The sequence below is a fragment of the Oncorhynchus keta genome, chromosome 10, assembly GCF_023373465.1.
Source record: "Oncorhynchus keta strain PuntledgeMale-10-30-2019 chromosome 10, Oket_V2, whole genome shotgun sequence".
Taxonomy (NCBI): Eukaryota; Metazoa; Chordata; class Actinopteri; order Salmoniformes; family Salmonidae; genus Oncorhynchus; species Oncorhynchus keta.
This window is the reverse complement of record NC_068430.1, coordinates 1824814-1837072: the sequence shown is the minus strand read 5'-3', so window position 1 is coordinate 1837072 and position 12259 is coordinate 1824814. Positions and strand designations below refer to the sequence as shown.

Genomic DNA, 12259 nt, shown 5'->3' with positions numbered 1-12259 from the left:
TGAAGGTCTGAACAATGCTCTCTCTCGCACAATGTTTTCCTACATGGCACCTGTGGCTGAAGGTCTGAGCAATGCTCTCCCTCCCACAATGTTTTCCTGCATGGCACCAGGGGCTGAAGGTCTGAGCAATGCTCTCCCTCCCACAATGTTTTCCTGCATGGCACCAGGGGCTGAATGTCTGAACAATGCTCTCCCTCCCACAATGTTTTCCTGCATGGCACCAGGGGCTGAAGGTCTGAGCAATGCTCTCCCTCCCACAATGTTTTCCTGCATGGCACCAGGGGCTGAAGGTCTGAGCAATGCTCTCCTTCCCACAATGTTTTCCTACACGGCACCAGGGGCTGAAGGTCTGAACAATGCTCTCCCTCCCACAATGTTTTCCTTCATGGCACCAGGGGCTGAATGTCTAAACAATGCTCTCCCTCCCACAATGTTTTCCTGCATGGCACAAGGGGCTGAAGGTCTGAACAATGCTCTCCCTACCACAATGTTTTCCTGCATGGCACCAGGGGCTGAAGGTCTGAGCAATGCTCTCCCTCCCACAATGTTTTCCTCCATGGCACCAGGGGCTGAAGGTCTGAGCAATGCTCTCCCTCCCACAATGTTCCTGCATGGCACCAGGGGCTGAAGGTCTGAGCAATGCTCTCCCTCCCACAAAGTTTTCCTGCAAGGCACCAGGGGCTGAAGGTCTGAGCAATGCTCTCCTTCCCACAATGTTTTCCTACACGGCACCAGGGGATGAAGGTCTGAGCAATGCTCTCCCCCCCACAATGTTTTCCTGCATGGCACCAGGGGCTGAAGGTCTGAACAATGCTCTCCCTCCCACAATGTTTTCCTGCATGGCACCAGGGGCTGAATGTCTGAACAATGCTCTCCCTCCCACAATGTTTTCCTGCATGGCACAAGGGGCTGAAGGTCTGAACAATGCTCTCCCTACCACAATGTTTTCCTGCATGGCACCAGGGGCTGAAGGTCTGAGCAATGCTCTCCTCCCACAATGTTTTCCTCCATGGCACCAGGGGCTGAAGGTCTGAGCAATGCTCTCCCTCCCACAATGTTCCTGCATGGCACCAGGGGCTGAATGTCTGAGCAATGCTCTCCTCCCACAAAGTTTTCCTGCAAGGCACCAGGGGCTGAAGGTCTGAGCAATGCTCTCCTTCCCACAATGTTTTCCTACACGGCACCAGGGGCTGAAGGTCTGAGCAATGCTCTCCCCCCCACAATGTTTTCCTGCATGGCACCAGGGGCTGAAGGTCTGAACAATGCTCTCCCTCCCACAATGTTTTCCAGCATGGCACCTGGGGCTGAAGGTCTGAGCAATGCTCTCCCTCCCACAATGTTTTCCTCCATGGCACCAGGTGCTGAAGGTCTGAGCAATGCTCTCCCTCCCACAATGTTCCTGCATGGCACCAGGGGCTGAAGGTCTGAACAATGCTCTCCCTCCCACAATGTTTTCCAGCATGGCACCTGGGGCTGAAGGTCTGAGCAATGCTCTCCCTCCCACAATGTTTTCCTCCATGGCACCAGGGGCTGAAGGTCTGAGCAATGCTCTCCCTCCCACAATGTTCCTGCATGGCACCAGGGGCTGAAGGTCTGAGCAATGCTCTCCCTCCCACAATGTTTTCCTGCATGGCACCAGGGGCTGAAGGTCTCGGCAATGCTCTCCCTCCCACAATGTTTTCCTGCATGGCACCAGGGGCTGAAGGTCTGAGCAATGCTCTCCCTCCCACAATGTTTTCCTTCATGGCACCAGGGGCTGAAGGTCTGAACAATGCTCTCCCTCCCACAATGTTTTCCTGCATGGCACAAGGGGCTGAAGGTCTGAACAATGCTCTCCCTCCCACAATGTTTTCCTGCATGGCACCAGGGGCTGAAGGTCTGAGCAATGCTCTCCTCCCACAATGTTTTCCTCCATGGCACCAGGGGCTGAAGGTCTGAGCAATGCTCTCCCTCCCACAATGTTCCTGCATGGCACCAGGGGCTGAAGGTCTGAGCAATGCTCTCCCTCCCACAATGTTTTCCTGCATGGCACCAGGGGCTGAAGGTCTGAGCAATGCTCTCCCTCCCACAATGTTCCTGCATGGCACCAGGGGCTGAAGGTCTGAGCAATGCTCTCCTCCCACAAAGTTTTCCTGCAAGGCACCAGGGGCTGGAGGTCTGAGCAATGCTCTCCTTCCCACAATGTTTTCCTACACGGCACCAGGGGCTGAAGGTCTGAGCAATGCTCTCCCCCCCTACAATGTTTTCCTGCATGGCACCAGGGGCTGAAGGTCTGAACAATGCTCTCCCTCCCACAATGTTTTCCTGCATGGCACCAGGGCTGAAGGTCTGAACAATGCTCTCCCTCCCACAATGTTTTCCAGCATGGCACCAGGGGCTGAAGGTCTGAGCAATGCTCTCCCTCCCACAATGTTTTCCTCCATGGCACCAGGGGCTGAAGGTCTGAGCAATGCTCTCCCTCCCACAATGTTCCTGCATGGCACCAGGGGCTGAAGGTCTGAGCAATGCTCTCCCTCCCACAATGTTTTCCTGCATGGCACCAGGGGCTGAAGGTCTCGGCAATGCTCTCCCTCCCACAATGTTTTCCTGCATGGCACCAGGGGCTGAAGGTCTGAGCAATGCTCTCCCTCCCACAATGTTTTCCTTCATGGCACCAGGGGCTGAAGGTCTGAACAATGCTCTCCCTCCCACAATGTTTTCCTGCATGGCACAAGGGGCTGAAGGTCTGAACAATGCTCTCCCTCCCACAATGTTTTCCTGCATGGCACCAGGGGCTGAAGGTCTGAGCAATGCTCTCCCTCCCACAATGTTTTCCTCCATGGCACCAGGGGCTGAAGGTCTGAGCAATGCTCTCCCTCCCACAATGTACCTGCATGGCACCAGGGGCTGAAGGTCTGAGCAATGCTCTCCCTCCCACAATGTTTTCCTGCATGGCACCAGGGGCTGAAGGTCTGAGCAATGCTCTCCCTCCCACAATGTTTTCCTCCATGGCACCAGGGGCTGAAGGTCTGAGCAATGCTCTCCCTCCCACAATGTTTCTGCATGGCACCAGGGGCTGAAGGTCTGAGCAATGCTCTCCCTCCCACAAAGTTTTCCTGCAAGGCACCAGGGGCTGAAGGTCTGAGCAATGCTCTCCGTCCCACAATGTTTTCCTACACGGCACCAGGGGCTGAAGGTCTGAGCAATGCTCTCCCCCCCACAATGTTTTCCTGCATGGCACCAGGGGCTGAAGGTCTGAACAATGCTCTCCCTCCCACAATGTTTTCCTGCATGGCACCAGGGGCTGAAGGTCTGAACAATGCTCTCCCTCCCACAATGTTTTCCAGCATGGCACCAGGGGCTGAAGGTCTGAGCAATGCTCTCCCTCCCACAATGTTTTCCTCCATGGCACCAGGGGCTGAAGGTCTGAGCAATGCTCTCCTCCCACAATGTTCCTGCATGGCACCAGGGGCTGAAGGTCTGAGCAATGCTCTCCCTCCCACAATGTTTTCCTGCATGGCACCAGGGGCTGAAGGTCTCGGCAATGCTCTCCCTCCCACAATGTTTTCCTGCATGGCACCAGGGGCTGAAGGTCTGAGCAATGCTCTCCCTCCCACAATGTTTTCCTTCATGGCACCAGGGGCTGAAGGTCTGAACAATGCTCTCCCTCCCACAATGTTTTCCTACATGGCACAAGGGGCTGAAGGTCTGAACAATGCTCTCCCTCCCACAATGTTTTCCTGCATGGCACCAGGGGTTGAAGGTCTGAGCAATGCTCTCCCTCCCACAATGTTTTCCTCCATGGCACAAGGGGCTGAAGGTCTGAGCAATGCTCTCCCTCCCACAATGTTCCTGCATGGCACCAGGGGCTGAAGGTCTGAGCAATGCTCTCCCTCCCACAATGTTTTCCTGCATGGCACCAGGGGCTGAAGGTCTCGGCAATGCTCTCCCTCCCACAATGTTTTCCTGCATGGCACCAGGGGCTGAAGGTCTGAACAATGCTCTCCCTCCCACAATGTTTTCCTGCATGGCACAAGGGGCTGAAGGTCTGAACAATGCTCTCCCTCCCACAATGTTTTCCTGCATGGCACCAGGGGCTGAAGGTCTGAGCAATGCTCTCCCTCCCACAATGTTTTCCTCCATGGCACCAGGGGCTGAAGGTGTGAGCAATGCTCTCCCTCCCACAATGTTCCTGCATGGCACCAGGGGCTGAAGGTCTGCACAATGCTCTCCCTCCCACAATGTTTTCCTGCATGGCACCAGGGGCTGAAGGTCTGAGCAATGCTCTTCCTCCCACAACGTTTTCCTGCATGGCACCAGGGGCTGAAGGTCTGAGCAATGCTCTCCCTCCCACAATGTTTTCCTGCAAGGCACCAGGGGCTGAAGGTCTGAGCAATGCTCTCCTTCCCACAATGTTTTCTTACACGGCACCAGGGGCTGAAGGTCTGAGCAATGCTCTCCCTCCCACAATATTTTCCTTCATGGCACCAGGGGCTGAAGGTCTGAACAATGCTCTCCCTCCCACAATGTTTTCCTGCATGGCACCAGGGGCTGAAGGTCTGAGCAATGCTCTCCCCCCCACAATGTTTTCCTGCATGGCACCAGGGGCTGGAGGTCTGAACAATGCTCTCCCTCCCACAATGTTTTCCTGCATGGCACCAGGGGCTGAAGGTCTGAGCAATGCTCTCCCTCCCACAATGTTTTCCAGCATGGCACCAGGGGCTGAAGGTCTGAGCAATGCTCTCCCTCCCACAATGTTTTCCTCCATGGCACCAGGGGCTGAAGGTCTGAGCAATGCTCTCCCTCCCACAATGTTTTCCTGCATGGCACCAGGGGCTGAAGGTCTGAGCAATGCTCTCCCTCCCACAATGTTTTCCTGCATGGCACCAGGGGCTGAAGGTCTGAGCAATGCTCTCCCTCCCACAATGTTTTCCTGCATGGCACCAGGGGCTGAAGGTCTGAGCAATGCTCTCTCTCGCACAATGTTTTCCTACATGGCACCTGTGGCTGAAAGTCTGAGCAATGCTCTCCCTCCCACAATGTTTTCCTGCATGGCACCAGGGGCTGAAGGTCTGAACAATGCTCTCTCTCGCACAATGTTTTCCTACATGGCACCTGTGGCTGAAGGTCTGAGCAATGCTCTCCCTCCCACAATGTTTTCCTGCATGGCACCAGGGGCTGAAGGTCTGAGCAATGCTCTCCCTCCCACAATGTTTTCCTGCATGGCACCAGGGGCTGAATGTCTGAACAATGCTCTCCCTCCCACAATGTTTTCCTGCATGGCACCAGGGGCTGAAGGTCTGAGCAATGCTCTCCCTCCCACAATGTTTTCCTGCATGGCACCAGGGGCTGAAGGTCTGAGCAATGCTCTCCTTCCCACAATGTTTTCCTACACGGCACCAGGGGCTGAAGGTCTGAACAATGCTCTCCCTCCCACAATGTTTTCCTTCATGGCACCAGGGGCTGAATGTCTAAACAATGCTCTCCCTCCCACAATGTTTTCCTGCATGGCACAAGGGGCTGAAGGTCTGAACAATGCTCTCCCTACCACAATGTTTTCCTGCATGGCACCAGGGGCTGAAGGTCTGAGCAATGCTCTCCCTCCCACAATGTTTTCCTCCATGGCACCAGGGGCTGAAGGTCTGAGCAATGCTCTCCCTCCCACAATGTTTTCCTGAGCAATGCATTTTCCTGGCACCAGGGGCTGAAGGTCTGAGCAATGCTCTCCTTCCCCACAATGTTTTCCTCCCACCAGGGGCTGAAGGTCTGTGCTTCCCCCTGCCTGCATGGCACCAGGGGCTGAAGGTCTGAACAATGCTCTCCTCCCACAATGTTTTCCTGCATGGCACCAGGGGCTGAATGTCTGAACAATGCTCTCCCTCCCACAATGTTTTCCTGCATGGCACAAGGGGCTGAAGGTCTGAACAATGCTCTCCCTACCACAATGTTTTCCTGCATGGCACCAGGGGCTGAAGGTCTGAGCAATGCTCTCCCTCCCACAATGTTTTCCTCCATGGCACCAGGGGCTGAAGGTCTGAGCAATGCTCTCCCTCCCACAATGTTCCTGCATGGCACCAGGGGCTGAATGTCTGAGCAATGCTCTCCCTCCCACAAAGTTTTCCTGCAAGGCACCAGGGGCTGAAGGTCTGAGCAATGCTCTCCTTCCCACAATGTTTTCCTACACGGCACCAGGGGCTGAAGGTCTGAGCAATGCTCTCCCCCCCACAATGTTTTCCTGCATGGCACCAGGGGCTGAAGGTCTGAACAATGCTCTCCCTCCCACAATGTTTTCCAGCATGGCACCTGGGGCTGAAGGTCTGAGCAATGCTCTCCCTCCCACAATGTTTTCCTCCATGGCACCAGGTGCTGAAGGTCTGAGCAATGCTCTCCCTCCCACAATGTTCCTGCATGGCACCAGGGGCTGAAGGTCTGAACAATGCTCTCCCTCCCACAATGTTTTCCAGCATGGCACCTGGGGCTGAAGGTCTGAGCAATGCTCTCCCTCCCACAATGTTTTCCTCCATGGCACCAGGGGCTGAAGGTCTGAGCAATGCTCTCCCTCCCACAATGTTCCTGCATGGCACCAGGGGCTGAAGGTCTGAGCAATGCTCTCCCTCCCACAATGTTTTCCTGCATGGCACCAGGGGCTGAAGGTCTCGGCAATGCTCTCCCTCCCACAATGTTTTCCTGCATGGCACCAGGGGCTGAAGGTCTGAGCAATGCTCTCCCTCCCACAATGTTTTCCTTCATGGCACCAGGGGCTGAAGGTCTGAACAATGCTCTCCCTCCCACAATGTTTTCCTGCATGGCACAAGGGGCTGAAGGTCTGAACAATGCTCTCCCTCCCACAATGTTTTCCTGCATGGCACCAGGGGCTGAAGGTCTGAGCAATGCTCTCCCTCCCACAATGTTTTCCTCCATGGCACCAGGGGCTGAAGGTCTGAGCAATGCTCTCCCTCCCACAATGTTCCTGCATGGCACCAGGGGCTGAAGGTCTGAGCAATGCTCTCCCTCCCACAATGTTTTCCTGCATGGCACCAGGGGCTGAAGGTCTGAGCAATGCTCTCCCTCCCACAATGTTCCTGCATGGCACCAGGGGCTGAAGGTCTGAGCAATGCTCTCCCTCCCACAAAGTGTTCCTGCAAGGCACCAGGGGCTGGAGGTCTGAGCAATGCTCTCCTTCCCACAATGTTTTCCTACACGGCACCAGGGGCTGAAGGTCTGAGCAATGCTCTCCCCCCCACAATGTTTTCCTGCATGGCACCAGGGGCTGAAGGTCTGAACAATGCTCTCCCTCCCACAATGTTTTCCTGCATGGCACCAGGGGCTGAAGGTCTGAACAATGCTCTCCCTCCCACAATGTTTTCCAGCATGGCACCAGGGGCTGAAGGTCTGAGCAATGCTCTCCCTCCCACAATGTTTTCCTCCATGGCACCAGGGGCTGAAGGTCTGAGCAATGCTCTCCCTCCCACAATGTTCCTGCATGGCACCAGGGGCTGAAGGTCTGAGCAATGCTCTCCCTCCCACAATGTTTTCCTGCATGGCACCAGGGGCTGAAGGTCTCGGCAATGCTCTCCCTCCCACAATGTTTTCCTGCATGGCACCAGGGGCTGAAGGTCTGAGCAATGCTCTCCCTCCCACAATGTTTTCCTTCATGGCACCAGGGGCTGAAGGTCTGAACAATGCTCTCCCTCCCACAATGTTTTCCTGCATGGCACAAGGGGCTGAAGGTCTGAACAATGCTCTCCCTCCCACAATGTTTTCCTGCATGGCACCAGGGGCTGAAGGTCTGAGCAATGCTCTCCCTCCCACAATGTTTTCCTCCATGGCACCAGGGGCTGAAGGTCTGAGCAATGCTCTCCCTCCCACAATGTACCTGCATGGCACCAGGGGCTGAAGGTCTGAGCAATGCTCTCCCTCCCACAATGTTTTCCTGCATGGCACCAGGGGCTGAAGGTCTGAGCAATGCTCTCCCTCCCACAATGTTTTCCTCCATGGCACCAGGGGCTGAAGGTCTGAGCAATGCTCTCCCTCCCACAATGTTTCTGCATGGCACCAGGGGCTGAAGGTCTGAGCAATGCTCTCCCTCCCACAAAGTTTTCCTGCAAGGCACCAGGGGCTGAAGGTCTGAGCAATGCTCTCCGTCCCACAATGTTTTCCTACACGGCACCAGGGGCTGAAGGTCTGAGCAATGCTCTCCCCCCCACAATGTTTTCCTGCATGGCACCAGGGGCTGAAGGTCTGAACAATGCTCTCCCTCCCACAATGTTTTCTTGCATGGCACCAGGGGCTGAAGGTCTGAACAATGCTCTCCCTCCCACAATGTTTTCCTGCATGGCACCAGGGGCTGAAGGTCTGAGCAATGCTCTCCCTCCCACAATGTTTTCCTCCATGGCACCAGGGGCTGAAGGTCTGAGCAATGCTCTCCCTCCCACAATGTTCCTGCATGGCACCAGGGGCTGAAGGTCTGAGCAATGCTCTCCCTCCCACAATGTTTTCCTGCATGGCACCAGGGGCTGAAGGTCTCGGCAATGCTCTCCCTCCCACAATGTTTTCCTGCATGGCACCAGGGGCTGAAGGTCTGAGCAATGCTCTCCCTCCCACAATGTTTTCCTTCATGGCACCAGGGGCTGAAGGTCTGAACAATGCTCTCCCTCCCACAATGTTTTCCTACATGGCACAAGGGGCTGAAGGTCTGAACAATGCTCTCCCTCCCACAATGTTTTCCTGCATGGCACCAGGGGTTGAAGGTCTGAGCAATGCTCTCCCTCCCACAATGTTTTCCTCCATGGCACAAGGGGCTGAAGGTCTGAGCAATGCTCTCCCTCCCACAATGTTCCTGCATGGCACCAGGGGCTGAAGGTCTGAGCAATGCTCTCCCTCCCACAATGTTTTCCTGCATGGCACCAGGGGCTGAAGGTCTCGGCAATGCTCTCCCTCCCACAATGTTTTCCTTCATGGCACCAGGGGCTGAAGGTCTGAACAATGCTCTCCCTCCCACAATGTTTTCCTGCATGGCACAAGGGGCTGAAGGTCTGAACAATGCTCTCCCTCCCACAATGTTTTCCTGCATGGCACCAGGGGCTGAAGGTCTGAGCAATGCTCTCCCTCCCACAATGTTTTCCTCCATGGCACCAGGGGCTGAAGGTGTGATCAATGCTCTCCCTCCCACAATGTTCCTGCATGGCACCAGGGGCTGAAGGTCTGCACAATGCTCTCCCTCCCACAATGTTTTCCTGCATGGCACCAGGGGCTGAAGGTCTGAGCAATGCTCTTCCTCCCACAACGTTTTCCTGCATGGCACCAGGGGCTGAAGGTCTGAGCAATGCTCTCCCTCCCACAATGTTTTCCTGCAAGGCACCAGGGGCTGAAGGTCTGAGCAATGCTCTCCTTCCCACAATGTTTTCCTACACGGCACCAGGGGCTGAAGGTCTGAGCAATGCTCTCCCTCCCACAATATTTTCCTTCATGGCACCAGGGGCTGAAGGTCTGAACAATGCTCTCCCTCCCACAATGTTTTCCTGCATGGCACCAGGGGCTGAAGGTCTGAGCAATGCTCTCCCCCCCACAATGTTTTCCTGCATGGCACCAGGGGCTGGAGGTCTGAACAATGCTCTCCCTCCCACAATGTTTTCCTGCATGGCACCAGGGGCTGAAGGTCTGAGCAATGCTCTCCCTCCCACAATGTTTTCCAGCATGGCACCAGGGGCTGAAGGTCTGAGCAATGCTCTCCCTCCCACAATGTTTTCCTCCATGGCACCAGGGGCTGAAGGTCTGAGCAATGCTCTCCCTCCCACAATGTTCCTGCATGGCACCAGGGGCTGAAGGTCTGAACAATGCTCTCCCTCCCACAATGTGTTCCTGCATGGCACCAGGGGCTGAAGGTCTGAGCAATGCTCTCCCTCCCACAATGTTTTCCTGCAAGGCACCAGGGGCTGAAGGTCTGAGCAATGCTCTCCTTCCCACAATGTTTTCCTACACGGCACCAGGGGCTGAAGGTCTGAGCAATGCTCTCCCTCCCACAATATTTTCCTTCATGGCACCAGGGGCTGAAGGTCTGAACAATGCTCTCCCTCCCACAATGTTTTCCTGCATGGCACCAGGGGCTGAAGGTCTGAGCAATGCTCTCCCTCCCACAATGTTTTCCAGCATGGCACCAGGGGCTGAAGGTCTGAGCAATGCTCTCCCTCCCACAATGTTTTCCTCCATGGCACAAGGGGCTGAAGGTCTGAGCAATGCTCTCCCTCCCACAATGTTCTCCAGCATGGCACCAGGGGCTGAAGGTCTGAGCAATGCTCTCCCTCCCACAATGTTTTCCTCCATGGCACCAGGGGCTGAAGGTCTGAGCAATGCTCTCCCTCCCACAATGTTCCTGCATGGCACCAGGGGCTGAAGGTCTGAACAATGCTCTCCCTCCCACAATGTTTTCCTGCATGGCACCAGGGGCTGAAGGTCTCGGCAATGCTCTCCCTCCCACAATGTTTTCCTTCATGGCACCAGGGGCTGAAGGTCTGAACAATGCTCTCCCTCCCACAATGTTTTCCTGCATGGCACAAGGGGCTGAAGGTCTGAACAATGCTCTCCCTCCCACAATGTTTTCCTGCATGGCACAAGGGGCTGAAGGTCTGAACAATGCTCTCCCTCCCACAATGTTTTCCTGCATGGCACCAGGGGCTGAAGGTCTGAGCAATGCTCTCCCTCCCACAATGTTTTCCTGCATGGCACCAGGGGCTGAAGGTCTGAGCAATGCTCTCCCCCCCACAATGTTTTCCTGCATGGCACCAGGGGCTGGAGGTCTGAACAATGCTCTCCCTCCCACAATGTTTTCCTGCATGGCACCAGGGGCTGAAGGTCTGAGCAATGCTCTCCCTCCCACAATGTTTTCCAGCATGGCACCAGGGGCTGAAGGTCTGAGCAACGCTCTCCCTCCCACAATGTTTTCCTCCATGGCACCAGGGGCTGAAGGTCTGAGCAATGCTCTCCCTCCCACAATGTTCCTGCATGGCACCAGGGGCTGAAGGTCTGAACAATGCTCTCCCTCCCACAATGTGTTCCTGCATGGCACAAGGGGCTGAAGGTCTGAACAATGCTCTCCCTCCCACAATGTTTTCCTGCATGGCACAAGGGGCTGAAGGTCTGAACAATGCTCTCCCTCCCACAATGTTTTCCTGCATGGCACCAGGGGCTGAAGGTCTGAGCAATGCTCTCCCTCCCACAATGTTTTCCTGCATGGCACCAGGGGCTGAAGGTCTGAGCAATGCTCTCCCCCCACAATGTTTTCCTGCATGGCACCAGGGGCTGGAGGTCTGAACAATGCTCTCCCTCCCACAATGTTTTCCTGCATGGCACCAGGGGCTGAAGGTCTGAGCAATGCTCTCCCTCCCACAATGTTTTCCAGCATGGCACCAGGGGCTGAAGGTCTGAGCAATGCTCTCCCTCCCACAATGTTTTCCTCCATGGCACCAGGGGCTGAAGGTCTGAGCAATGCTCTCCCTCCCACAATGTTCCTGCATGGCACCAGGGGCTGAAGGTCTGAACAATGCTCTCCCTCCCACAATGTGTTCCTGCATGGCACCAGGGGCTGAAGGTCTGAGCAATGCTCTCCCTCCCACAATGTTTTCCTGCAAGGCACCAGGGGCTGAAGGTCTGAGCAATGCTCTCCCTCCCACAATATTTTCCTTCATGGCACCAGGGGCTGAAGGTCTGAACAATGCTCTCCCTCCCACAATGTTTTCCTGCATGGCACCAGGGGCTGAAGGTCTGAGCAATGCTCTCCCCCCACAATGTTTTCCTGCATGGCACCAGGGGCTGAAGGTCTGAGCAATGCTCTCCCTCCCACAATGTTTTCCAGCATGGCACCAGGGGCTGAAGGTCTGAGCAATGCTCTCCCTCCCACAATGTTTTCCTCCATGGCACAAGGGGCTGAAGGTCTGAGCAATGCTCTCCCTCCCACAATGTTCTCAGCATGGCACCAGGGGCTGAAGGTCTGAGCAATGCTCTCCCTCCCACAATGTTTTCCTCCATGGCACCAGGGGCTGAAGGTCTGAGCAATGCTCTCCCTCCCACAATGTTCCTGCATGGCACCAGGGGCTGAAGGTCTGAACAATGCTCTCCCTCCCACAATGTTTTCCTGCATGGCACCAGGGGCTGAAGGTCTTGGCAATGCTCTCCCTCCCACAATGTTTTCCTTCATGGCACCAGGGGCTGAAGGTCTGAACAATGCTCTCCCTCCCACAATGTTTTCCTGCATGGCACAAGGGGCTGAAGGTCTGAACAATGC

The 12259-nt window shown here is 55.4% G+C and overlaps 1 long non-coding RNA gene across 1 annotated transcript; it reads left to right on the top strand.

Moving 5' to 3' along the window:
- The first annotated feature begins 4299 nt into the window (after positions 1 to 4299).
- Positions 4300 to 11651, top strand: LOC127932013 (uncharacterized). Its single transcript, XR_008143554.1, has 3 exons — positions 4300 to 4365; positions 8105 to 8161; positions 11624 to 11651. It is a non-coding gene; the product is annotated as an uncharacterized LOC127932013 (long non-coding RNA).
- Positions 11652 to 12259: the final 608 nt, after the last annotated feature.